Below are 26699 nucleotides of genomic sequence, written 5' to 3' on the forward strand. Positions count from 1 at the left end.
GTCCAAGGGAGATGAATTCTGCCAATATGAAGTGATCTTCAAAAGACCCTTCGCCAGCCAAGCCTTGAAATGAAACTGTAACCCAGAGAGGAGTCTCATTTACATGGAATATACACATATGCGTACACTGATGAATTTAATAAGTTAATACTTAACGGATTTTTGCATGGGTGTTTTTCAGTTACATTAACTGGCAATTTTCACTCTTCATTCTATGTTTCACAAATTTGGTATTAACGCTAGCTCGGTTAATTTACAAAATAAATGGAAAAGTTTTCTCTTTTTTCTAATCTTAAAAAAATTATATAGTATACCATTTCCTTCGGTACAACTTGAAAAAAATCATGCAATTTCCTCACAGAACCCCTATCTGAAGCAAATGTGATAAGCTACGTAAACCTCTTTAATCAGAGTTTGGGATGTTTGGCATTTAGTAAATGTTAATTGCTTCTATTAATGATACTGCTCTGACAGTTTTACCAGTTTCTTCCAAGGTATTTAACTGTTTAAGTTTTCCATCACATAATGACATTTAAAAAATTTATACTTTATATTTTATCTAACACTTCAAATTATTTGCAAGAGTTTTACAGAGTACTCATTGAGTCCTTCACTCACTCTGCATGTGTTGTGATTTTTCTTATTCTTATTCCAGTGCATTGTGTGGCTTCTCCGTGTCTTTTGTTTTAAAGAATATATTATTTTTATGTAGGATTGTTTTGTATATATTTATTATTCTACTCATTCTCCATTTCCTAATTTCCTAATCTACTTTTTTGTTTTAATAGTATGTCTAAATTCTTAAAGTAGATGATTAATTCAATGTTATTCTCCCCTGTAGCATTGAAACAGGTTAAAACGTTTTTCTTTAAGAAAAAGCTAAATATTCATAAGTTTAGATATGTAATCTTTATATTAAAAATTTTTCTAGATATTAAACAATTTTAATGGTAATTTCCATTTTGACACAACATTATTTTTAATCAATTTTTTCTAGTTTTTGTTTGTATTGTCATTTTGTCTCTGCTTTCATTATTTTTATTGCATTTTTTAATATTAGTCAAAATATATGGTCTATATTATTTGGTAATTTTTGAAATTGAGATTTGCTCTGCAGAATAATATACAGACAACATTTTTAAATGTTTGATGAGGATTTGAAGGGAGTTTTGTTTTTTCAGGGTATAGAGTTCAATATATTTTTTAAACATGCATTGTTAGTTAGATATCATTTGATTCTTCAGCATTCTTTCTTATTTTAAGGTATATTCTTTAACACAAACTAATAGAGGCAAGTTAGATTTTTTTTGATTGTGTTTCTGCAGACTTTGATTTTATATTTTCTATATTTTATAACTAGTTTTTAAGGGTTCATGATGTTAAGAATTGGTTATATATATACAAACTTACTTGACGTCAGTATCTTAAACTAGATTTTTAATTTTCTAAATTTTAAATTTTTTTGCTAATTCTTGTCCAGTAATTTTTAACCATCTTCTACTGGCCTTAGCGTAATTTCAGCCCTGAGTCAAAATACAGAATGGTGAAGAGTATTTAAGTAACTAACTACACAGACTGTTTAACCATTGAGGCCAACATGTTCTGAAACTGTCCTCTCAATGTCCCACGCAAGGCAGTTCTTATGGTAATTACATTAAAGAGACAAACAATTATGAATCTCCCTGTGGTATAATTCTATCAGGACAGAAACTTATGGGAACAAAAAAACACATTGTAGTGGTGAGATCAGCATTATTTTAAGCACTAAAATGCAACTTACTGAGGCTAAATAACCCAAGTAATGGCATTCCTAGAACATCCTTGGGTTTGAGGTTAGCAAATGTTATCAGTGTCTTTGGCTACATAACTTATTCTGTAAAATAACAAACAGAAATATATTACCAAAAACAATGTCTCAGAAGGTAGAAGTTAAATAATTCAATTTTAAAACCTATAGACTTTGCATAATATTTTTTCAGACTTCTGACTTTTTGATGTAGTATAATCAAATATAAGAGACTGTAATGAGAGTACTTGTTTTCTGAAAATACTAAAGACTGTGCATAGACTTTTCTTTTCCTCTCTCCTCTTTATTCAAACTTTGCAGAAGTGGAATGTTGTTTAGGTAATAGATGAACCTTGGGTAGAAACCACTTTTATGAGGAAGAGCTCATGGTGACTTCATCTCTGCTATACTCATGGGTGCATAAGTGTAGTAGCCAAGTTTACAGTAATTCTCTTCCCTGTGTTCTCACTGCCCAATACTGTACTTGGTACATAGTAGGTCTACTGCTATTGCTCAGTATTTTCCACTTTGACTGAATAAATGTATGTGAATGACATTGAAGACTAAAGTTTATCAACTTAAAATATATATTTTTATGTCTTTCTTTATTATCCTAGAGATAAGAGTCTAAGTAAAAACGTATTTATTTACTTATTTGCTTAGAAGTTGAAAGTTTTCATTTAAAAGTTGTGCAAGTTAACAACAGCTGTTTCAAGTAAATTGTTGGTAAGCTAAGCTTTTATCTACCTACTGGGAAAAACAAATAACAATAGTAGATTATAAAGACTTTTGGTGGAGATCGTGAAGGTTGAAGGTGCAGCAGTCAGGTTGGCACCAGAAGTCAATAAGATTTGACTTTTCCGTGAATAAGTTAATGAGATTAAATGACTAGAGATGAGAGGGCAGAAAAAAACATTTGTTGGAAGTGTGATGTGAATGAGTATCAGGGGAAGGAGATATAATCACTGTCCTTAGGTTTTAAGATCACATCTTCATACTCACATGGCTTAAACAAACAAGTAAGTAAATACATGTGTTAATGAAGATAAAGCAAAGGTATATTCTCTACCAGGTCATATAACTCAGCTACTCCTGGTGTTAGCCTTGTTTATACTTTTGCCTCAATTCTTTAGTTCAAACTAAAATTAATAAACTTTCTTAGAATAACAGTCTTAACTTTGATAAGTATAAGCAAAATTAACTGTTTTTATTTTAGTAAGAGTAATGGCAAGATTGGCTACTTCACCACATACAATACTCCCCCTGGTTGTGTTCCTAATTATCCTAATATAGGGATTCATTAGATATGGACTCTGTTTTAAATTTTTGTGATTATATATATGTACTAGATTCTTGGTATATATTTATGATTATGTCCCTAAGGTGTGAAATACATTTCCAAAATGAAAAGAAAACAAATAAATTAAAAATACATACAGATATATAAATTGACCTCTGTCAATGTGTAAAGGCAAAACGAATAAATGACTCTTGATGCACTGCCATTACCAACAGTGTTCTGAAGTGTTTTGTATAATACTGTGGGTAAAACTTTTCAGTAACCCATGTTAAATGTGGAATTGCTGAATCCTAGAAGGAGAGAGGGATCCAGATAGTGAGGCTGGAAATCAGAACTATTTTTGTCCTGCTGGTGTTTGCATGTCAATCAAAGGGAGATGCCTGGAAGAGTCCAAAGGAGAAATACAATGTAAAAGTTATTACAGAGATAAATCCAGCTGAATTGGGGGATTTACTAGATATTTAAAACATGAAAATAATAGATAAGTTCCTGCTTTCATGAAGTTTATAGTCTGAAATAAATACAGGATAACTATTTGCAATAAAGTATGATAGTGAATACTATGATATAAACATCAAATTAGTGTTATGGAGAAAATAATGTAAATATGGTTTCCCTTTTTGATTATATGACATGTGGAAAGTGTCCAGACATCCAGAGATCCCAGAATGTGAATTTCATCAGGCAATATAATGAATGGGCTTCAAAAATGTTTTATTTTAAAATTGTGTGGCCGTTTCTTGCTGCAGACATAGCAGTCTCATTAGAGGATATCATTATTATTGCTATTATTATTATTATCACCGTATTATTGAATCCCATGTAAATGTGATGTATTATTCAGCAATAATACCACAGACATTTGACAGTTCAGACAAATAAGGTTGTGTATGCATACAGTGAAATCAAACATTTTACTATCACAGCCAATGAACTAGTAAGTTGTCATCTTGTATTTTGAGCCTAGATTTTTTTTTTTTCATTTTCACTTCTTTGAGGAAACTAAACTAGCAGGTGATTAAAAACTGTATTACAAGCTTAAACTGATATATTATTCTTTTGACAGATTGAATGCCTTCTTACTGCTAATGTACTCATTTGTTTTGCATTACGTTTGGAATTGAATGAGTGACAATGTCTCCGACTTGGGGCTCTTGCGTCAAACCATGGTTATAAAATTAACGAACTGAAAGGGGCTCTTTTTATTAGAAGCGGTTAAAAAAAAATTAAGTGCCAATGCAACTCTGAATCCTATGAAGCTAAGAAACATTTTACTTGTTCTTTATTAGAATTACTTGAATGATAGAAAATAATAGACAATTGAGCACAACCCTTGGTCTAAATCAGTGATACTGTGAGCAAGGTATCGTTTGTTGAGCGTTTGTTGCTAAATGCTATGTAGAGATATTTATGGCTCTGAAATTCTTCTAATCCACTGTTTCTGATATATCTGTTTATCTATCTCCTCCACTATCCCAGGAACAAATTGAGGATAAAGCCTAGGTCATTCATGTCGGTAATGATAACAGTAATCATGACGATAATACTTATTCATGCAACCATAGCATGCGTTTGTATCTTCAAGCCCTTTACAATAATGACTCACTTAATACTCATAACAATGGCCTGAAGTAAGACCTCTTATGAAACCCAACTTCAATTCTAGCATCTGGATTTAAAGTCCATGCTCTTAACCACAATATTATGTAATACCCACTAGCACATTATTGCCAGTTTACAGCTGTCTCTTTTAAATGACTTATGAAAAAAAAAAAGATTTTGTAAAAAATCAGTGAATTAATACAGAAATATAAAAAATACACTCTTCCTCTTCTCCAGGGTCTCAAAATGTAGAATTAGGAATTTGTATACATACACACTTGAGAATATTCATTTCTTTTTGTGCTGTATTTTTCACTAAATTTTGTGTTGATTTTGTTTTTCTGTGTGCAGTAGGTAGCATGTTTCTAGGACTAATTATATCAGTATCTTCTGAGTTTTTTTCCTCCTACATAGAGAAATTTCTTTCATTCAGAAGGCACCAGTCGGGCTATAAGACCACAGTAATTCTATTTAAGCATAATTCTTCAATTTTTAAAAAAAGGTTACTTTTTGTCTGGATGTTACACTATAGCAGTACTTCTTTTTAGATAATGAAAGTGAGAGAATTTAACACTTGTTCTATGAAAATATAAGTACAATACTAAAATGTTTGTGATTTAGTTTTTAACTCAATAAATTACCATTAAATGCAACATAACATCCTTTACTAGGAGGTTTTTGTTTTCCTTTAAAGGTTGTACAGCACCGTGACCAGCATTTTAAATCTAAAAGTAATGTATATCATATCTTTAAGATTATGATCTTTTAAACATAATCACTATTCTCTCTATCCTTTTAGTTTTCACTTGTGGGATCCCTTGTCTATTTCTCCTTCCCAAGAAGCGTTTTTATCAGTTTCATGTACTATGTCCTTATCACAATGAATTTAGTTATTCCTGTACTTTAAGGCAGATATCCTGTGCTTTTAGCTCAGTCATATGTGATCGGGAGACTATATGATTTTTGTCCAAACTGTGCCACTATTGAGAATCAGAACGGTAATAATTTAATAAGTAAGCCAAGAAAACAAGTATAAACCAAGAATAAACTGGGACCCCTGTTTACCTTATATACAAGTTTTCCAACTCTTACGTTAGGGTAACCTTTGATCAGGGAAAGAACAGGCACCCACAGCTGTCTCACTTTCCTAATGCATGGATTTTACCATATTTAGTGGCCCACCTTTCTCTGGATATCTAGTGAGGACAATTTACAAACACCCAAGTTTGGCCCCTAGAATCACACTGACCTACCTAGGTGCATATTAATTAAGTCAATTAATTAATATGTTCCTATATTCATGTATGCAACAAACATTGACTAAATGCAGGCCAGTCGCTATGCTAATATTTAGGAATCATCACTGAATGACATAGGATGCCTTTTGTATGGGGTTCTTTGTCTAACAGAGAAGGAAATGCAAATGGGCAGATGATGTATGCTATGGCAGGTAACGTGCTAGAGCACATTACAAGGTCTAAGAGATGAAAAGTGACATAAAACTAATTTACTTTTCATGAGTGAGAGAAATTTCCAGAGAGTAAGGTGAGTTAAAATGTATGGATTCTTTTTAATTGGTCAGTAAAAATGAAGATTATTTCATTTGGAAAGAATGGTGTGTGTAGAAGCCTAGAGGTTGTAGGAGCCACGGACAGGACGGACAGCATGAAGTTTGATAAAGTGAGGAATAAGGTATCAGAGAGAAATGATGAGAAACTTGATGAAGGAAAATACAAGCGCTCATTTCCAAAGAGCCTTGTGAGACATTCTAGAGTTTGATTTTCATTTTGAGCCTAATGACATTTCAATGCTTTAAGTAGGAGCCGTGCCATTTGATTTGTGGAGAGGCAGTGAAAATGTGCCGGTCAGACTTCCTACTGGGAGGTGCCTGCTCCCCAGAGGTGCCGCTCTGGAGCCATCATTCTGGTGAGGATGTATTTCCTGCTGGCTGCCCTCAGGGAGCCTGAGCAGGGTGGTGATGCCAGTGCTTACCCACTCCTGCAAGAGAAAGGACTCCTTTAGGTGGCTCCAAGACTCCTCAGGGGCTTGGCTGATCTTTCTTAGAACTGCGCTGCAGTCTGAGATTCTTTGTATCCACTTATCCTTCCCTCCTGCAGTAAATCTCTTGCTCATCTAATCATATCTTGTCACCCGAACTGACATAATTGGGCTTTCTGATTATTGGGCTTTCATACTGAGATTCTGTATGAGTGTCAGCCTTAACTGAGCCTTAGGTTTTGTTTTGTACAGCATGACTATCTACTCTGCCGACTCAACCTTGTATGCCCCAGAGAGAATAGTGTGAATTCTAAGTAAAACCCTGGATAAGCATATATCTTAAGAGATGTTTATACATATACATGATCTAATTTAATCAGATCAGTGTCTGTCTGTCACACTACTTTTATAGCTCTTTGAATAGAGGAATTTTTCCTCTCTTGGTCATTAATGTGTATCTTATCCAGTAGAGAACCTAAAATATGATAGGTGAACAAGTATGGTGTGTACCTTTAAGGAACAGTATTTGCCAATTAAACAGTGATTTGATGCCTATATGCCTGTTTACCTTTGTTGGATTCCTTTGTAACACTTATTACAAAATTAAAATATTTTTAATTTTGGCTAATTGTTCTCTGAACTTTTTGTAAGTTATTTTGAACACGTTTATATTCCCATTGCAGTATATGAATTCCAATTCCTAAACATTCTAACCAATAATAATTAATTAGAGGTATTCTGTTGGTTGTAAAATGGCCTTGAAAGATATTTATGAGGAAGCTTGGAGAAAGATAATTAATAGATCCTTTAGTTAAAGCTAGAAATAAGCCTCAGTCGTTTTCCTTAAATATGCTCTGATCATGTATTTTATTACAAAGTTTGAGGTAACTCTTTGAAGGCTGAGTTGGGTATTACAGAATGTTTAGCAATGTCCTTGGCCTCTACCATAAGATGCCAGTAGTACTTGCCTTTTCTTTGCCCCCAAATTTGATAACCCCAAATTTCAAGATATTGCCAAATATTCCCTGGGAGGCAAAATTACCCAGGGTTAAAAAGCATTGATATAAAGGAAGAATTCAATCAACTCTATGTTCAATATCTTGAAAAATAAATATTTCAAACTTTAATCTAGATACAGTATAATGCCGCAAGCACATTCTAGAAGGGGAAGAGTGGACTACTCAGTAGAGTTTTATACTGAATTTATCAAGGAAAGGGAGTTTATGTCTTAAATTTTTTAACCATGGCAAATATCTTGAATATAGCTGATTTCACCAATGATAATCTTTCTAGTATATATTTGGTGAATTAACAAGCCACTACATTTCACTAATGTGAGAAAATTTCTACTGTAAAAGCAATTGTATGTTTCTTGAAGGTGAAGGACACTGAATCAAACTGTAGTAAGCACTTTTGAAGTATAGCTTTCCTTATTTAATGCAAAATTAACATTCTTGGAATGTGCATTAATTAATAATATGGATTGACTATTAATAGGACAAATAACTGTCCTGGGAAGTAGCTTAAACTAAGGCATATGTAATATCTCATTGTTTATTTGAAAATAAATCACAAATATCATGGTAATTGGTTTAATTATACCTCTTAATAATTGGGCTTAATGTATCAATGAGTCTTCATCAAGAGAAGAAGTATCTCTTGGCGATATGTATGAATAGATAGGCATTGACTTCCTAGAGGGTTTGACCATACGAAATTGTGATGGTTAACCAGTCTCAGGAAGGCTGCTATTTCACATCTGATATTGGAGCCGGAAGTCCACAGGGTGGGAAGTTGGGACGGAAGGATGGATAGAAAATGGGAGAGATCAGGAGCAAATTGGAGCTTCTGGAGGCAAACAGAAACTAACTCAGTTCTTCAAGGCCCTGGTGGTGTGGTGGTGTCCTACGCAGCTTGGGCCAACCATCACAGAGCTAAAAATATACTCCTGTCCCCAGAGTCAAAGATGCTGAAGGAGGATCCAGGGGCCAGTAAGGCAGTTACAGTCTGGCTGTTGCTTCGCACCAGTGAGGTGAGGCAACAGGTCTGCTGCAGTGTGTATGAGCTACAGAATGGCTGCTGCTCCCCTTCCTCCATCCAATGGTATCTTAAATATTTTACTTCTGGCCCACCCTTAGTAGAAACATATGAGAAGGAAAATTCTGGGAAACATAGTCAAATTTAATCTTGTAAACCACCACAGTTTATAAATATTATAAATGATATATATAGACTTGAAACATTATCTATTAGTTTTTCTATCCAGTGCTGAATAATTAATTAGCTAATTTACTGCAACCCCTTTCTCTTGTTCCTCTTTTCAATTTGTTCTGTAGTTATCTTTGAAACTTTAAATAATATGCTTAAAAGCTAGTTCACATTTTATGAATTATAGCAATTATACCTTGAATCCCTATGATTTTGCTCATAGATTCTCCTTCACCTCCTTTTCCCTCTACCTCCTTATTTGATCTTTCATCATCTGTCATCTGTGACTTGCCAAGTGCAAGTTACATGATAATAATCTTGATTTTCAGATACAAAATTTTATTTAAGCTTGACTTGTGTTTTCTATGAGCAGTAACTAAGCTTAAGTTATAATGAATTCCTAAATATTTGTTGCTAAAGAGCCAAAAATATGCCATGGAAATATTTTCTTTCTTGAGCATCTTTTTGGTAATTTTTAAATGGTGCTCCCATTACCTTTATTATATTTTTTTCCTGATTTTTCTGTGTTTATCATGTCTGTACATTCACCTGCTATCTGGTTTCTATAATTTGCTCTTATTTCAGCAACTTCCTTCCTAGAGCAATCTGAATCAGTTGGTTTCTAGGCTGGTTATAACTCCTGAGTTGGATCAACAGTGCTCCATGTCTTCTGTCTTCCTCTTCCTGCTTTGTATATTCCTCATTATTGGAAAGAGTATACCCTCAGATAACATCCTCAGAAGGAAGTTGCAGAATGTTAAAGTTCTGAGACAGTATTTCTCTCTCTCCCTCTCTCCCTCTCTCTCACACACACACATGCCACTTTACAGTTTCTTCAAATCTGATTAATAATTTGTGTATAGAATTCTACATTCAATATTATCTGTAAGAACTGTTGAAGTTTTTGTTCCACTGCATTCAGCACTTGATATCATTGATTAAAAACCTGAGACCATTATGATTCTTGTAACTTTGTGCATGTTATTTCCTTTTTCTCTTTAGAATCTCTTATAAAGTTCTTTATATCTGCTTTATTCAGGGTTGTATCTGGTTTTAGTTTGAAGAGTTGGGAAATGCTGTTTTACTATTTTTTCCTTGATTTTCTTTGTTTGATATTTTTATTTTCTTTCTTTCTGAAACTCTTATTAGCAGGAGGATTATATATTAAATTTATTCTCTACATGTATGTTATGTTTTGTCTCATTTTATATTTCAAAAGACCATAATCTGTTACTTTAATAGTTCTATTTTTCTTGGATAATGTTTCTTTTCTTATCATTTTTGTTATTGTTGTTTATTGGTTGTTGGAATTTATATTGCTGACATTCTGCACATGCATATGAATCCTTATTTGTCCCTTTAAAATGTATTAGAGCTTCTGGAATCTCTGTGAGCAGATCTGCATTCATCAGTGTTATGCCTGTTATTAGATGAGAAAGCAAAGAACTGGAGATTATTTGAGACATACCCAAATTCCTGAAGGCACAGGGTCTCTTTGCAGGTTTAACATTCCCACTAGTACATGCCATACACTTTGTTCAAATATCATGAGTTAAGAAAAACAGTCTTTCTTACTATATATTCTCGTTTTATTTTCTAGAGAGTAAGCACCTGATAGTTGATAATTCTACACATTAGCTTTTGAGAAGAGAAGGAGAAACATTCTCATTGACTCATAAACATAATTTGTGTAAGATTTTTTTTATTTTCACCCACTGATTACTCTTCTAGATACATATTTTGAGTTTCTTCAGGGTTTCTTCATGAATTATAAGGCTTCTCATGAAAAACAGATTGCTAATCCTCTGCTTTGATTCACTTACCAATGTACTTATTTATATTTATTGTACTTATTTTTATTATGTGTGATGGTAAATTTTATAAATGTGTCAACAGGAAGGGTGTTTTGGGATGGGATAAGCATTTGAATCAATGGACTTTGAGTAAGCAGATTGCCCTCCGTATTGTGGGTGGGCCTTATCCAATCAGTTGAAGGCTTGATTAGAACAAAAATCCTGCAAGAGGGAATCCTCTGGCAGACTGCCTTTGAACTTCATCTGAACTGTCAGCTTTCCTAGGTCTTCAGCTTGCCATTCCTCAGATTGAAACTGTACCATGAGATCTTCTGGTTCTCAGGCTTGGGGGCCCACACTGCAAGTTTTAGGCTCACCAGCCTCCATAATCATGTGAGCCAACTCCTTATAATAAATCTCTCTACATAGATTTACACATCTTATTGATTCTTTTTCTTGATTTTCAATTTTATATTTTGAGTTATCATATCTCATGAAATCCTTTCTTCTTTTTTTAACATATAGAATTAAAATCGATATTATGCCATTATTTTAACCCAGTTTTACTTGGAATTAATTAAAAACATGTGTGTACCCAGTCCATTATCTTCAACTGGAAGCAAAGTTTACCTTTAAAATGGAATCTGTAGTCAATATATATAGAAAATGGATTGGAAGGGGACAGAATAGAAGCAGAGTCCAAGTGAATCACTGTTTCATTAAATCAGGTTAAGATAGTGGTGGCCTGTACAAATGAAATGTCAGTGGATGTTAAGAGGCTACGTCAGATCTACAGCATATTTGACATCATATTTGATTGTCCATTTTGCAGTGGTTTCAGCTTGATGCTTCATCTAGGGCTGTTGGATTTTCAGTCAGTTAATTAATTTGTTTCCTACTGTATTCTCATGCACTTCAAGCTGCCCTACCAGGCCCTAGACTGTATTTGTTTTTTCAGTTTGATAACAGTTTCAATTTGCTAACAAGCCCTGTCCTTTCTTGTCCTTCTCCAGGTTTTCAAATCTCTAATAATATAGTCTTTTGTAACATTTATCATTAATCAATTCTCTTCTCAATGCTGGCTTACTTATTTCCTTCCTTCTCTCCTTTACTTTGAAGGATGTTGACTCTCTTCCTGATTTGTGTGTGTGTGTGTGTGTGTGTGCATGTGTATGAGTGAAACTTAGTTATTAGCCTACTGTTATAAGCTAATATAAATTCCTTCTCATTGCAAATAATTTTAATTTCAAAGATAGGAGTATAACCTTTATTCTTCCTAGTTTTCCTTGCTAGGAAAGACTAAATGTGGATCCTTTTTCACTTGTTCAGGACATGTCTTTCAGCTCCAGATTCTGGCTATTTCTTGAATCCTGGATCTGCCTTTCATTTGTGTTGGTACTTTTGTCTTTTGAAAATTGTGCTTATATTTAACTTATTTGGTTTGGACTCATGGCTCCCTAGAAAAACTTTGGCTCAAATGACCCCTCTGCCTCCTGCCACTTATGCTTTATGAAAATTTTATCCAATTTGTCCAATATGGAGACAGTCCCTGGCCCTGCCTTGCAGGACATGTTCTTGGACTGGCCTCTTTTGATATGAGAAGCAGATTCAGGTAACTAAACTCATGATGAATAGGATTCCAAATATATCTGTTCCCCTGGGTTCTGTATGTAGGAGTTTATAGTCACTTTTAGGTCTTTGTCTTACACTCTAGAATCCTCATTTTGCTCAATTACTTTATTCAAACTCCATCATTCAATTTCTCAGGCCTTGAACTCTTAAAAAAAAAAAAAGAAAGAAAGAAATAGATGAGGCTATTGCAGCTCGCATATATTAATGATAGCTAAAATTATTGGAATGCTTATAATGTCAATCACTGTGCTAAGTGCTTTACATGACCTATTTAGACACTCAAAATACTACGATTTAAGTAATAATTGTAACATCATTTTACGTATAAGAAAACTTAGGTTTGGTGGGTGAAAATAAGTTACTTATTTCGCCAGGATGCTACATCAATGCTACCTATATTAGATTTTATTAGCAAAGATCATAATTTCCAATACCAATTTTGATATAGGGTAGTACAGATTAAGTTTAAACTGAGTAACAAACAGCTCTCTAGATATCAGTATGTTAAAACAACAAACATTTTCTTCTCAATACATGACTTCAGCATCCACCCCTGAATAGGAAGAGGGAGCTGGGGCAGCTTATACCTGCAGTTCTGTATTTTGTTCCATGAGTGACATCTGCCACTTTCGCCGCAGCCCGCCTGCCAGCCCCACCTAGCAGCACTGTAAGCTGTAGCCCTTTGCGTGCATGGAGGAGAGGACAGCTGGATACTGGTGACCATTAGTAATGTCTGTTGTATCAGCATTTCTAGAAGCCGAGCGTGTCTTGACTCTAAAGACCATGACCCTGAGAACTGGATTCTCCTTTCTCCTCTCAGTTCTAATCGATTTAACAAAACTATATACTAACTTAAAACTGTTTAAAATACAGAAAAAAATATAGAGGGAAGAAAATTAATTACTAATGACCACTGATATTAACATATGAAAGTGTTTTTCACATAAACTCCATATATAAATCTTAATAAATAATTAAGAAAATTACCAATGCTCTATCCTGTAGGTTTCACTTCTTATTTAGCATTTTTATAAATTTAAAGTCTGTAAGAAGATCATGTATAAAACTTAGAAACTAAGCTAGAGGTATTTTATTTAACCAATTGGCTAGGTTGGATATTAAAGTCATTGAAATGCTTTAGTATTATGTAGTAGCATACTGTTAAACACCTCAAGCTACCCTCTAACATAAATTTACAAATATAACAGTACTCAAATCTGTTATGTATTGTGATTTTTTTATATTTTTATGTAATAGTTTTATATTTCCTTTCCCATTTTTCACTCTATTTGTGTATGTCTCTAGTCTTTTATGCCTATGAAGTCAGAGATTTGTTTATGTTTTCTTAGGAATAAAATATTTCTAAAAGGAGATATTTTTCAATGTCAATCTATAATTGCCTAAAAATTAGATTTTAAATAATAGCACTTTCATCAAAATACCTCCAGGGAATATTTGCTTTTCCTCAATTGAAAGCAAATTGTTTTACACAAATTATCTACTTTAATGACTTATTTTCGTGTTAGTAGAATCTTGTATGATGTGTCTTGTTGACTTCTCCCTCCTCTTGGCATTTCCTGGTGATTCTATGATGAGAGAATTATTTTTTCTTTCACTGACTTTGGGGAATGGCTTTTGCTAAACATTGGCCTCGTCTCTTACAGAACCATAGAATTCATAAAACGTTCTAAGAAACAGGTTAAATGAGCTCCTCTACTTTTAGCAGTTTGTTTCCGCACTATATAATCTCATTTCAACGATTCTATAAATAGAGCTCTTCAGAAGTGGTGCCTCACATAACAGGGACCTATTTTGATACCAGTGGAGTTCATAAGCTAATTTTTAGTGGCAATCTCCTGCATTTATACCAAATATATTTTGGACAGAATTAGTGCTGAAATGATGACACTCATTTAAAGAACACTTTTGTTTATTAATATTAGATTTGCCATTTTATGCTTATAATTGTTTCAGAACTGCATTTTGCCTAAGAACCAAGGATATTCCCATTATAAAATTTTTCAAGTTCGTTGACTTTTTACTACTATACTTCCTTTACAATGTTTGACATATATATTTGTTTTCTCCTTTCAATATTGTTCTTCAAATTTTAAATAAGTGACATCCTCATTTCATTTAGAAGGCTATATTTACATAAACACAATAGTCAGAAGATGTTCTATTTAGAAGACGATAAATGCTTTCTATGGATGCAGAATGGAGGTTTAGAAGGATCACGTGGATCACGTGGGAAACGTTCCTCCAAATTAGGAAGTTGTGATAGCTCCATTTTCAACATGAAGATATTTTATACCTATAAGTTGAGGAAAAAACATGTTTGGAAGTGAAACACTTAAAATCATATCTCATGTTGCCATAATAGGAATATTTTTATGGATTTAATAAAAGCTCATGGACATAATAAAAGCTCAGCTTCCAAAACACTTGTAAAATTCCTTCTTAAGCAGGGTCTGTGCTGCAGTTAAACCAAGTATTTTAAAGCATTTTGATAATTTTTTCCTTTGGTTTACACTGTAATCAGCTGAACTGAATCACTGTCTTTTACCAGAGAAAAAGGAGAAACTTTGATTCTGTGCAGGCCAGGCCAGACATAAGTCATTAAAGTGATGGCCTCTTAATCCTATGTTTTCACTTGTACTTTCAAAAATTGGGTCAAAGATACCTTGATATTCCCATGCTATTCAAAAGTATCATATAATAATAGCTGACGTTATGGAGCAACATGTCTCATGTAGTCTTTCCGGCTCCCTGACCAAATGCTTACAATTGCCTGTCACTTACCCACTTACTTGCCTCAAACAGACTATTTGTTAGGCTTCTCATAGCCCCACAGAGCCTTGAACTTTGACTTGCCCCTAAGCGTAAGTAAGCTCTGAGGTATTCAGCATGCTCCCTTAACAGCTCATTCCAAGAATTAGCTGACACAAGGAGAACTGTTTCCTGTTAAGACACCCAGTCATGTTTTCTGCTCACCCTCACTGTTGCTGCCTCCCTGACAAAGTTTCTACTAGTCCTGCTTACGTCTCCCTTTATCTGTCTCTCTGTAAGATTTTTGTTATTTGTTTAATTTTGAAATGCTTGCAGATATTTTAGTTAGAGTTTACTCTCTATTGCAACATTCTTTTAAAAAAAAAAAAAGTCTGTCCTCACCTAAGTTCAGATTTACTTTCGGTTTGCCTAATGTTACTGTCATTATCCTCATTTATACCAACTGGGAAACCGCATATAAAGGAAGTATAATTATTTAACAAAAATTACATATATAGTAATATTAACACTAGAAGTTCAACATAAATCTGTATCAAACACAGTTCTCATTTATGGCATAGCCTCATTTTTTTTTTTACTGCCTCAAATACGGTAATGTTTATTAGAAAGATTTGCACGTTTTAAAACACTAGGCAGAATTTTCCTTTAAGCTTCTAATCTGTTCACACTGCCTGCATTGTGGTAGTGGATCTTGCTAAGCCACTGCTGAGCAGAATTAGTAAGCACATATACTCTTCTGGCCCTTGGCCACATGTCTTGTCCTGATGCTCAAGCAATGGAGACCTCATGCCCCCGGCATGTAGTACAGCACGCTGTCTCCTGGCTGCCTGGCAGACTCCTCGGTGATACCTCATCTTCAGCCGACGGGATGGTTTGGATCTAGTCCTTCATCTGGTTGCCCCTCGTATCTCATCCCTCAGTTTCCTGAAGTGTGATGCAATAATCACATTGCAGGAATTGATGAAAATTTAATAGGAGACTCTAAAAGATAGCATTCTTAAACCCAAATAAGTGAACCTGTGAATTCTATACTCACTGGATGGAATTTCAGGAATTTGAGTGGGATTTCTTAGAAATGGTGGTCTGTTCTGTTCAATCATGCCACAGAGAAAAGAAAAAAATGACCTGTAGTCTTTATTGAGGCATGTATCTCTAAATTCTCTCTCTCTGCTCTTTCACTGTAGGGTACACAGTGCTGCTTCTTTTTGTGGCTGTGTATAGAAACCGACAAAGGTGAATTTCCTCACTTCTCACTTCTTTGTGTAATTTTAGGATAACTTACGATGACCATTCCAGTTTTTGATTTTTGTTTAATGCATTTACCTAAAGATGGGCTTAGAATAAGTCATAAAATGTTTTGTTGAACAGCTCAAAATATGGTAGGTAATGAAATTGTTTATCAGCCCTATAGCATTATGGTTCTCTATAGTGTTACTTCCATGATGTAACCTATATAATTTGTGGGCCCACCTTCTTTTAGAATAAACAGAAGGTTTTGGCACAAAAGGAGGGACAAATATCCTGACCATAAAGTAAAAAATAATTCTGGGAATCTATCTTTACGATGTTAATAACGGTTAGTATGCCTTGCCACAAATAATAAGAGAAGTTCACATCTACCTTTACTCTAGGATAGAGAAGCAATCATTGATGCACAATTATGAACAAAGATTAGCAGTGGGAAATTACTTTTTTCAGGTTATACAGAAAAAAAATGTCAAGCATAAGTTTATATTTGAGCTGAAGTCTCAGAACTGAATCATGTGCTCAGAAGCATGCCATTGTGTTGCACTTTCCTCTTTGAAAATATTTTATTGTTATCCTCCAGAAGTTGTTCATGGCCAGTAAACTATGGAATTAAAAAGTATCTTCAGCAAGAGTGATGCCAACATTAATATAAAAAACTGAAGTGCAAAAAACCAAGTTAAATGAAGAGAAACAGGAAAAGGGGGAAATGAAGCATTTGATGGTAGAATTCCAGCTAATTAATAACTTTTTAGACTCATTTTATTATCTATTTAAACAGACAATTTAACTTTGCTAAATTTGAGATAAATTTAGGATTTAAGTTCTGTGTTGAAAATTAAATTGTTTTAATATATTTGATTTTTTTATTGTGCCTCAAAGGAAGAACACACACCTATTATAACTGTAGACATAAATGTAGATATAAATGTCTATATCTATGCTGATAGATCTTTCTATATTTAGATGTAGTATACATTATTTTATAAGTTAAAAGTAATAATACTAGTTGTTGAGAATCCAGCTTTGATCATATTATTGTAGGAAATTACTTTTAATTTGTAGTTTTGACTTTCTGTTGAATATTGAAAAACTAATGTACAGTAAGCAGTCCCTGGGTATCTGGGGGGATTGATTCCAGATCCCACTACAGATATCAAAATCCCTGGTTGCTCAAAGACTATATATCCATGGTTTTGCATCTGTGGATACAAACAACCATGGATCATATAGTTCTAAATTCACTAGAAAAATCTGCATGTAAGTGGACTCAAGCAGTTCAAACATGTGTTGCTCAAGAGTCAACAGCATATGTTTTAAAATTTTATTTTTAATATCCCTTCCCTATTTTCAGTAACTCTGCTTTCCATAGCTACCACTTCCTGTTACCCACTCAATTTGGAAACTATTATTTGACTGGAATTCTAGAGTTAGAATATATTTATAAAATCATCAAAACCTACTGTCTAAGCAGAACTAGAGTTAAGATTTTCTTTTTACAGTAATCACATACATAGTCTATCTTCAAGTTTTCTTTGAAACTCCTATTTTGAGTGAGTGATACTCATCTTAAACAGTTTGGAACTAATGCAAGAAGCAATACATGGTGACTTGGTTGCCCAAGGTCAAATGTTTCATAGTATTTATAAGATTAGAAAAAAATAAGAAAACTCAGCATTTATGGAAAGAGACATTTTGTGTTAAGAGATTAAATAGCTCCTTAATTTGCTGTAGATTACTGTGCCCCCCTCCCTATTCTCAGGTCATTAATTAAAGTGGGTAGGGTAGATAGAGGTGAAGGTGTTGGGGTTATAATACAGTACTTCTGTTCTGGCAGGTTAGATTTGAGGCTGATGGAGAACACAAAGGTAGATCTGTCCAGGCAGCAGCTGAAACACTGGCTTGTATTCAGGAAGAATTTACTCTCATAAATGATAAATTTGGGAACTGCATATTTGTTCCTAAGGCTTTATTAAATGTTAAACTGCCATTCTATAATCTGGGGATAAAGCTGCATTGAGGTTTGACAAAGATTCTCCTCTGATTCTAGTGATTTGAAACTGATAAATATACAAATGAAAACATAAATACATGAAAAACTTTGAAGTAATTAAAATGTAGATAATTTGTTTAAAAGTGGGCAGAGAGGATTTTTATTTAGATTGAATAGTCAAGAAACTCTGAGGAAGTAACACTTAAACAGAGATTCTAGCCATGGGAAGGACTGGGGAGAAATCAAGAAGATAAAGAGAATGGTATGATCAAGGAAGATAAATTATCCAGGTGATCCTTGCCTAATCATCCTGAGCCTTTTAAAGTTGAATCCAGAGGTCAGAGATGAAGGAAGTCAGAGATTAAAGCAAGTGAAAGATTTAATGCACCATTGTTGGCTTTGAAGATGCAGGAGGTCAAATGGAAAGAAATGAGAATAGCTTCTAGGAGTTAAAAGTGGCCCAGGTTGACAGCCAACAGGGAGAACAGGTAACTCAACAGAGATCACAGCCCACTAGTACCTTCACAGACTGAGCAGAGAACCCAGCCTACAAACTCTATCCTGAGATGATGTGGTTAAATGCATGATAAACTTGAAGTTAGTCTTGCCAAATGGGGGTGGGTTAGTGTGGGGGCCTGGTGCCATATCAGACTCACTTCTTTCGTGGCCCACCATTGCCCTGAGAAAAGAAGATAATTAGCAAGTTATTTTTTCAAAGAAAGACAGTAGAAATGCAAAGCACAAGCCCACATCAGCATTTCACATCTGTAACTATAATGGAAAAAATTCTTGCCGAAGTGTTCTGTTTCATTCTGCTTCTTTCTCCGTAGTCTGAAGATTGACAGTGTCCTCCTTCCAAAATCGTATGTATGATTTAAATAAATCTATCAAAATGACTTCTGACTTTTAAAGTAACAAATTATCATCTCTTTGGACTCGGATCCGTGGCGTAATTCTAGGGTAACTGCATGTTTGCTGAAAGGCCTCTGAAATTGACTCAGCTGTTTCCTTTGGGCATCAAGGCTTGACATAGATGTATACACCAACGATTTTACAGACAGCATTTTCTATTACATGCAGCATAGAGGACAATAAAATGTCTTAGGTGAATTCCTGTTAGGCTCTACTTTGGTTGTCTTTTCTTCTAAGGAGAAAACAAAAAGACTGCAGAAAGCTATTTCTGCATAAGCTTTGACCCACTCCATGGTATTTCTGGTCCAATAAGAGATTAGTTACCTACTCCAGTGATTAAGCTACTAATTTGGCAAGTCATACTTTTTTTTTCCCCCTCTAAGCTTTCTTCTCTGCTACATTCCCTAGGCCTTTCTTAGGAATGGCTTCATTAACATTGAATTGGCTTTCTTTATGGAGATTGGAACTCCCAGTAGCTTTTTAAAGTGTTTTACAAGCTGTGTAGCCCTCTGCTAATTGATGCTTTGCTCTTTTTCTAAACACCCTTAAATATGTGAATCAAGCAAAAGCTAAAATATTTTAATCTAATTTTGAATAATTACATAAGAGCACTGTTTTCATAGTTATTAAAACAAACTTACTACATATAAAATTCAAAATTCAACTTGGAAATTACAGGTTATGAGATGCAAAATGTGAGTAATTATTTTAAAGCATATTTGCAATAAGGTATTACTTCCTCAGTTGCTTTAACTGATCAGTTAATGTCTATTGAACATTTCCGTATTAATATTGAGAGTTACTGGATGTACATTGGATAGGACAGTAATAGGCTGTGTGTAAGAAGCCGTGAAAGCTCCCTTTAAGCAATTGAGATTTCTACTGGAGACACCAAACGAATACTTATTAAACTATAATTGAACCAGTTCAGAGTAACCTGATTAATTTTTAAATTATTAAATATGTTTGAAAAACCATCTGCAGATGATAACTACTTGTCAACCACTCTGATAGACTTTGATAGACTTGGATACTTAATCATTTGAAAGTCTTAAAATTTCTGTATTCTGTAGTTACCATTGGTATTTAAGTACATGGACAATTTTTTAAAATTAACTGTGTTAAATAAGTATAATGAAAGATGTAAGGAATTCAGAATACTGATGAGGGAAAAGATCAAGAAGACAATGGAGCAGTCTTGCCTTATTGTTTTTCTACCTCAAATTCCTAAAAATCACATGCACATGTGTGTTATTTATACATGAAATGCATATAATACACAAACATGTATCTTTATGTTATTCTCATATATATGTATACCTGCATATAATATATGTGTGACATAGAAATTATGAAATCCATAACTGTCTTGAGAAACAAAACATAGTCATCAGGAGAAAAAACATTGAAATAAGTTTCAGAAACACTAAAGGTAAAACGTGGCCTTATTTGGAAACAGTCATTGTAAACACAATTACTTAAGGTGAGGTCATACTGGAGTAGAGTGGGCCCCGGATCTGATATGACTGGTGTGTTTATAACAAGGGGAGTTTAGACACAGGCACACTTGCAAAGACACACACATACCATGTGGATACTGGAGTTATGCTGACACAAGCCAGAGAACTACCAGAAGCTAGGAGACGGGTCTTGAACATATCCTTCCTTAGTACCTTCAGAGGGAGCTTTGCCCTACTGAAACCTTGATCTTGAAATTTGAACCTCCAGAAGTGCTGCATGATAACTCTATTAACTATTCAGTTAATGCTACTTTGTTATGGCAACTTTATCAAACCAATACAACTCTACAGGCAAATATGCTCAGTGGATATGTATGTAAATATTACAAAATACAACCATCTGAAGACTGTCCCTCAAAATTTTAACATTCAAAGTTAGATTGGCTAAAATAGATGATTACTCTTATTTCTGTGTTTTTGTATTTTCCTGTTTCTAAAATGAGTATTATCTATTTGTTTAGGAAATAATGCTATTTTATTTAGTATTATAAATGAGAAAGTATTACCTGAACATTTAAGAATTATCAGGTTAAGTAAGCAGTGTGACATTTACACAGAGTCAGTAAGGAAGTTAGTAAAACTTGGAATTTGGATAGTGTGAATGGAACTTCAGCTCATCATTTACTAACAAGACTATCTTGATCAAATTGTTAAAAATAGTCTTAGTTTTTTTTTTAATTTATAAAATGTGAATAAGAATGGCTGCCTCATGTTATTAATGCTGAATTTTAAAACGATGTAAAACACAAGTCAGAGTATGATTAATAAGTATGAAACACTCAGTAAAAGTCAGGTAAAACTTGTAGTATTAGTACTGTCATTATTAAAACAACCCTTACATAATACTGCCCTAATTTACTTTCTTTTGTTCTAAATATATTGATTCATATTATGGCAAAACTATACAAACATTTTATTAGTAACTATATGATGACACATTAGAAGAGACAAATGTGCAACTCCTAGCTCATCTGAAACATATCCATTAAACATTTATAGAAATCTAAATTTTTAAAAAATTTTATTGGTACTCATAATGATACTACTGACAAATACATTTATCATTTTGAATAGTTACTGATTTTTTAAGCAATGTCTACTCATGTAAGCCCAAAGTGACAACATTTGAACAAGACTTCATAAAACTTGGATTGAGGATTATTTGTTTGGAATATAATAAAGGAATATGTATCAAATATATATCTTTTATCTTATGATTAATTAAACTAAATCAATTATAAGTATTAGACCAGTAAATTTATATAAAATGTTTCTAAATATAAAGTGTTACTTATAGTGTTAACCTGTGATTGGTAGATTTTGGCCATCTATCTTCTCTATACTCCACACCTTTATTTTAATTAAAAATATATTTTTAATAAATACCCATATTTGAGAGTCTTAAAGAAAAATTGACACTAAAGCAAAGTAGATAAATGTTCAACAAAAGCAATGAAAACTATTATTTCAGTGAATTTGAAAAGTAGACTGCACAATATATTTCATAGCATTACTGGGTGTTGTTACCTCTTATGTATAAACTCTTAAAAAAAAAAAAAAACTTAAAGAACTCCACTGAGTTGTGCCAACAGTTATGCCTTATGCTAAAATAAAATAAATATATTTTATTTACAAAACTCTTTTTCTAATGGAGTCCTTTAAAATATGAAATATAATATGATATGGTTGTATTTTGCTTTAATATTAGTCTTATTCTAATGAAGAGAGGGATATTCAGTTTATAATATTCCACTCTCAGGAACTTGTACTAACTACCAGTATTCCCTTAAAGTGCAAAGCATTGGTATTTTTATTTAAATCTCCATGGTTTTAGCCTCTAATCTCTCTGTATGTCACGAAAATACAGATTAACCATCCAAAAACAGAATGGGAATCATGTGTTCTGTGAAACCTCACAGAATTGCCACTTGATTTTGCTCCAGTTTCATCCTTTGAGATATTTTGTCCAAATGAATATGTATTTTAATAACTAAGAATTAAGAATTTTATTAATATTTAGATTTTTCACTCCATCTTTTTAACTGGTATGCAGATAAAAAACCCATGCCATACACAAATGGACAAAGAAATATTCTTAAAATCACTTGATTGGTATTCTCCATTGATTGGTATATCACACAAAGGCAGCTGACTAAAAGGGAAAACAAAAATGTCTTTCAAAAGGACAAATGAAACATTTGATTGATGCTGGCAGCTACTGCTTAGTCATGTGACTAATTTACTAAATTAGAGGTTTTTATAGGAATCTCATAATGTGTGTTCTGTTCAGAAGAGACAGGGCAGATAGAGAAGAGCCCACACCACAGCCCTTCCATTCCCAGCACAATAATGTATTAAAGAAGGATTTTAGTTACGTCTAAATCCTCAAGTTTATTTGGAACATCAAAGAGTAAATTATATTCAGATAAGTTTTGATTTTAAAAATATTTTATTATTCAAACTGCTCTTATTTGGAAAATAAGTTTTAAAATAATACCGTGAAAATGAAATGAAACTCCTTTTAGTTACCCTGCAAATCAGTTATTCACACCAAGAGGAATTGTGTTTATTTTTCAAGTGCCTTCCTCTTGGTTCTCTGAATTAAGATTGCTTTTTGTTTTCACTGACATTTCTACCATTTCCTCTGTTCCATTATTCGCCCCTAATAGAGTCAACCTAGAATATGCTGATTGTTTATAAAAACAAGACCCAGAATTGTTGTGATCCCATTTAATAAGGACGTTTTAAGTTTCATTGGAAACCAAAAACTAATGTGGAGAATTTATCTGGATTGAAGGAAACCTCCATATTTGATACAGTTCTAATTCCTTGTTAAATAGCTCTCTCTTTTGGGCAACATCATTTTTATTCTTGGTTGAATACTGAACAAAAATTCGACAGTGGTCCACAGACCCCAGCTACACCTATAAGGATAACTCTTTACAACGTCCTGACACAGCACTGCATACTTTACTGTACAAAGCGGCCAAATGCTCAGTTCAAAGAATATTCAGTAGAACTTTAATATTAATATATTATCAATGTAGCTGATTATCAAGAATAATGTAATCAATTCAACACCCCCGTATACTCATTAAAGGCCATGCCCTTTAATTTCTTTATTTTAGCATTTGCCCAACTGCTCTTCTTCACCACATTTCCAATTATTATTATTAAGAATGTGTTCAATATCCTCAGAGATAACTCCTCTGGTATCTGGTATAGCCACTCACTTCTCTGATTTTTTTTTCTAAGTTCTGGTTTTCCACCCAGCCCCATCCACTCACTTATGTGGCCATGCTTTATAATAAGTCATTATGTATTACTGCACTATTAAAATATCTATTTCAGTAGCCACATCATCTGACTACCACTTGCTAAATTCTAACAAATTTCCTCTTAATACTGTTCCTGATAAGACTTCTAGTAACTGGACAGCAATCACGGACAGACTTCAAAGAAACTGATGTAGATGGTCAATGATCTTGTTATCTCCATGGTGATTTGTGGGCAGAAGAGCTAGCAGCAAAGTTTGTCTTTGTGTAATTAGCCCAGTAACTGAAATTCAAATAGTGTTAGTGGGGGACCGGTGTATTTAACTCAGCTGTGATAATGTGCATTCAATTGTGTTCTATATATTTGTGTTATTCGGTTGTGTTCTTTTGTACTAGAGAAAGTGTTTTGATATAGGGACAATATTGGAAATACTGCAGATACTTTATTTCATAGTTAACTGGAGGCATATTGCACTCTTCCAACATTTCAACGAGTAACAAGAGGCAATGTTGGTTTTATGACAAAGGCCTACACTAATTTCCATGCTGGGTTGTAAGAGCATGCTCTCCTACCGTGGTGTGCGTGCCTCCGATTTCTACTCTTCTGTGTAAAATCAATAGAGTTGTACAGTGTGTTATTTAGCCTCCACGTATCTATGCAACTCAACCATTCATTGCTCCTCGTAAAGGAAATCAATGGCCACTGAAGGTGGCTGAAATTTAGGAAAGGAGATTATTCTAAAAAGAGGGTCTAAGCCTCAGGTCCACATTGGGAGACACTTTAAAAACTCTATAGCTCACTTTATAAATGCTGGGTTATTCTACATAGGCACTTAAAAGAGAACTACACATTTTTGTCTTAGCACGCGCACCTTTATCTTTGTGTTTTCAACTGAAATGTCCTAGTGATCATACCTATAAGGTAAAAATGTGCAAAAGGTAATCAGAATATATAGCTTAGTATTAAAATATCAATATTTAAAATGTTAGTTTCTCATTGTTCCATTTGTTTCCTTATTTATTTTTGATGGCTAGATGGCTTTGAGTAGTTTGTTTTTCCTCTTGGAACAGAGTTCCTGTAGTTTTGAAAAAAATCGATTTGCTTGAATCCTCAGTATGCTATTTTTAATCTCTTTCCTCAGATATTACACATTTTCATCTTTCTCAGGTATTAGGGAGAATAAGAGTTTTTTTATTCTTTGCCATTACATCACTGGACTCTCTCATATGAACAAACATATTAAACATATTAAACTATCTAAAATTTAATAAATATTTATTTAATATTAGCTTTTGATTTAGAAGATTATAGGGATCCACTGGAGGAAAAGGAGAAATAGAAAGGAAAATTACTGAATATATGTATGTATCCACATGACTGGGACATTGTGCTGGAGATTGACACATTATAATTGACTGTACTTCAATTAAAATTTTTTAAAAAAGGAAAATTATAGGACATAGAAGACAAGAAAAAAAAAAAGAGAGAAAGATGTTGGATGGTCAATCTCAACTAGTTGGGAATTTTTTTTAGAAACAGGAAAATCAAATTGAATCTGCCTATTTGAGATTCTGAGGCCTCTTCGTTTTTTATCTGCTACATTCTGGCCTGGAAGTTATGCCTACAGTAACCTAAGCTGTGAGGTGTTTGTAAAGGCATAGACACATAGACAATGGAATAAAATGGAAACTCAGAAAACAGAATCATTCTTGATTTATGACTGAAGTTCTAGTGTGAAATAAGAGAAAAACAGTGTTTCCAAATATGGTGTTGAGTTAATTGGCTATGCCACAGGAGAAGTAAAATAAAACTTGACCTTATTCTCAAAGCATCCAGAAATAGTTTGTGATAGATTGTAGATGTGAATTATTTAACATGGTAGCTTGCAGAAGAAACAGAAAAATATTGAGATATGAAAATATGAAAAATTTTTATATAGGAGATAGAAAGGTCTTTATTAAGGAATGAAAAGGCTTATCTAAAGATACCGTTGATTTAAGAATTGTGAAGCCACAGACTGGGGTAAGATATTTCCAATGCATAAGCTGTGACTTTTACTCAAAATAGGAAAGTAACACACAGATATCAATTTTAAAAAAGCCAATTACATTTTAAAAATGAGCAAGAGGCTTGAAGAGAAGATGCTTGATGGAAGATCAATAAATATATAAAATACTAGCCAATCTCATTGGTCATCAAGGAAATACAAATTAAATCCACAATGAGATGCCACTATATACTCACCAAAATACTTAAATTATGAAACAAGGAGATTTCAATTGGTGGGACTGATATAGAGCAATTGCTTCTTCTTTTTTTTGAAGTACACTCAATTACAATTAATTACAAATTTTTTTGAAGTATAGTCAATTTCTAGTGTACAGCACAATGTTCTAATCATGCATATACATACGTATATTCATCTTCATATTTTTTTATTAAAGGTTATTACAAGATATTGAACATAGTTCCTTGTGTTATACAGAAGAAACTTTTTTTAAATCTATTTTTATATATAGTGGCTAACATTTGTAAATAACAAACTCCCAAATCTATCCCTTCCCACCCCCTTTCCCTGGTAACCATAAGATTGTTTACTATGTGAGTCCATTTCTGTTTTGGAGATGAGTTCATAGTGTGTGTT

General features: G+C 33.5%; 1 long non-coding RNA gene across 4 annotated transcripts in view; it reads left to right on the plus strand.

The window, feature by feature from the left end:
- The window catches only part of LOC140689280 (uncharacterized), a 668228-nt gene that overhangs the window by 29472 nt on the left and 612057 nt on the right, over window positions 1-26699 (plus strand). For all 4 annotated transcript variants that reach the window (XR_012064172.1, XR_012064174.1, XR_012064173.1 and 1 more), the window contains exons 2-3: window positions 16294-16342; window positions 19178-19210. This is a non-coding gene — a long non-coding RNA (uncharacterized lncRNA). The remainder of the gene's footprint in view (window positions 1-16293; window positions 16343-19177; window positions 19211-26699) is intronic.

The sequence above is a fragment of the Vicugna pacos genome, chromosome 25, assembly GCF_048564905.1.
Source record: "Vicugna pacos chromosome 25, VicPac4, whole genome shotgun sequence".
In the NCBI taxonomy this organism is placed as follows: Eukaryota; Metazoa; Chordata; class Mammalia; order Artiodactyla; family Camelidae; genus Vicugna; species Vicugna pacos.